The sequence below is a fragment of the Drosophila tropicalis genome, unplaced genomic scaffold, assembly GCF_018151085.1.
Source record: "Drosophila tropicalis isolate 14030-0801.00 unplaced genomic scaffold, ASM1815108v1 contig_761, whole genome shotgun sequence".
Classification (NCBI taxonomy): Eukaryota; Metazoa; Arthropoda; class Insecta; order Diptera; family Drosophilidae; genus Drosophila; species Drosophila tropicalis.
Window position 1 is genome coordinate 309,587 of NW_027173249.1, and position 2,941 is coordinate 312,527.

General features: G+C 38.4%; 1 pseudogene; it reads right to left on the bottom strand.

The window, feature by feature from the left end:
- Positions 1–1,224: 1,224 nt before the first annotated feature.
- Positions 1,225–2,335, bottom strand: LOC137579677 (ubiquitin conjugation factor E4 B-like; annotated as a pseudogene).
- Positions 2,336–2,941: the final 606 nt, after the last annotated feature.

Consider the following 2,941-nt stretch of genomic DNA (forward strand, 5'->3'; position numbering starts at 1 on the left):
TGTCCGTCTGTCCGTCTGTATGAACACGCAAATCTCGGAGACTATAAGAGCTAGAGCCACCAAATTTGGTATGTATACTCGTGTAGTATGTACATATATAGAGTTAATTAGAATTTCGGCCACGCCCCCTTACGCCCCCAGGAATCACATAAAACTGTTTTTCTTAAAAAGTATGACAGCTAGAGACTTCAAATTTAGTTTATATGCTCGGTTAGTTAGCGCGCAGAAACTAATTGTTTAAACTTTTTGCCACGCCCCCTTCCGGCCCGGAATTTACATAAAAGTGATTTCCTTAAAAACTATGATAGCTACCGACATCAAATTTAGTATGTAGACTAGCTTAATAGACGCGCAGATATTGGCTATTTAAACATTTTGCCACGCCCACTTCCGCCCCCGCAAATTAAACAAAACTGATTTTATCAAAAACTAGCAAAGCTAAAGTCACCAAATTTAGTATGTATACTGGCATAGTATGCGCGGAGAATTTATATATTTTCACATTTTGCCACGCCCACTTCCGCCTCCATAATTTAGAAAAAACCGATTTACTCCTGTAGTTTATCGCATTTAAATTTGGCAGACTAATTTATGTTATCTATTTCTACCAAACTACCAAATTTTATTGAAATCGGACTAGAAACATGCAAAATATGCGTATGAACGTATTTTACTACGCGGTCCACAAGGCCAGAATTGGACGTTGGCTAGTAGCGGCGCTAGAGTGCTCGTGTGTTTGTAGAGTGAGCGAGATAGCACATAGTATAAGACATGTAAAAACAATTTAATAGACATACATTTGGTCTTCGAAATTTGAAATATTTGTTTCACCAGGTGTATGGTATACCCAAGTCGACGAGTCGACTTACTTGCTTCATTCTTTTGTCAAATTTCCTTTTGCCAAAAACATAACCTTGTCTGGACCACAGTGCAATGGAAAATTCAGATTGCACCTTGCAACACTTACAATTAGTGTTACCTAGACCAAATATAAACACATTTAGCAGCCCTCGTAACGATTGAACATTTACAAAGCAAAGCAAGCACAATGAATTGTGTCAAGAGAAACTTATTCTAGTTTATAAGTTTTAAGAAACAATTCTCAAATCTTTCCATAGTTTACACATTTATACATAAATTCAAATAAATATTTATCCATAAAATTATACACAATTTCACAAGTACAAAAAAGTATAGGTAGACACTAAAAAGAAAAACTGCACACTAAACTGAAATTATTCCGCCGCGCCTTTCTGCACGCCATGCATCGATGCACTGCTTAGCTCAATATTTGGTATCAACATCTCTTCGTTGAGGGCCTGACGATAAAAGGATCTGTGCAGCTATAAGGCAAAGGTCGTGTGATAATAGCACGATCCATAACAGTGCCGGAGGGTAAGACCGACAATTGGATCGGACAGCAAAATATCTATCAAGGGATCCTTAAACTCATCAAGTGCGTCGGTACACTCATCTTCAGTCTGTTCAATGGTAACATAGATCTCATGGGCTCGTAGCGTTAACGCCTTACAGTGCTCCACCTCAAAGACTGAGCTTAGCGCTAGACGTTTGATTCACATCAAAGGAACGCTCATCGGCAGCCAAGGCCTGAGCGAACCTATCACAGTCCAAGTGGAGATATTTATCAAAGATCTAAGTAAGTAAACTACGCGGCTCCCAATCTTATTTCGCTGAATTCCTTACTTTCAGATCATAGCATTTACGGCCAGCTAATTGTTTTAGATTAAAATTAAGCATACAGCTAAATTGATCGACCAACTTAGCGCGCTAAATTGTTCTTTGATGTCACTAGTTAGATAATGAAACAAATCAACTGCCTCACGTGCCACCGTTGAATAGGAGACGCTCATCTGTAGCCAATTGGGTGTGACGACTCTGTTGCTGCTCAGCACTCATTCTACTTAAATTCTGTCTGTCCGGCAATAACTGTTGCGTTAGATGTATACGCTTGAAGTTCTCCAAGGATTGATCGGTCAAGAATGTAGTATCATTCATCAGCATATTGGCGAATTTAACAAACTGATTGCCCACACGCGATTCATAGATGACTGCCTGACGACAAATAGGACCCTTCCACAAAGATTTCAACAATTGGTATTTTATTGTAAACTTATCACAGAATTCTGAGCTATGACTTGATGTCTTTTCTTTCTTCTAGAATCTCATTAGAGCTTACCAAGGAGTTTTGGGCCAGCTCATATTGACCGAGTTAGTTTAAATAAGAACACAACATTACCTTAGCCAGCTCGGCGGACACAAACGGATTTTTAATCAGATGCGAGGCACACTCATGAGTCAATAGCCATGTGATAGTTGAATGAAACAAGTATGAGAATTATCAGGATCGGACTACTTTATCATATAGCTCCAGAACAAACATTTTCATAAAAATTGGAGTTTCGCTATGAAATTTACATATGTGATAATATTAGATATAAAACCCCGGATCCCATAAATATAACACATGAATCGGATCGGATAAATATAACACAAGTTACAGTCAATATAATAATCTCTGCTCTGCTCCCAGCTCTGCCGGTAGCGCTGCTTGCTGTCTACTACGTCTTACGTCATCAACAGAGCACATGCATACACACACAGACGCAACGCTACATGAACTGTATGTGTATGCGTGCGTTGCTTTGCTTGGGAATGAGGGAAGAAGAAGAACAAATTGTAGTAAAAAGAGTAAAATTGTTTTGTTTGTATATTGATGAATTGAGTTGCAGAAAACAAATTTTGAACATGTAAAATTATTATTACCAAGGACTGCAAGGGTATATAAACTTCGGCATAGCCGATGTTAGTTTCTTTTGATATTTATACCCTTGCAGAGGGTATTATAAAATTGATCAGATGTTTGTAACGCACAGAAGGAGACGTTTCCGACCCTATAAGGTATATATATTCTTGATCAGCA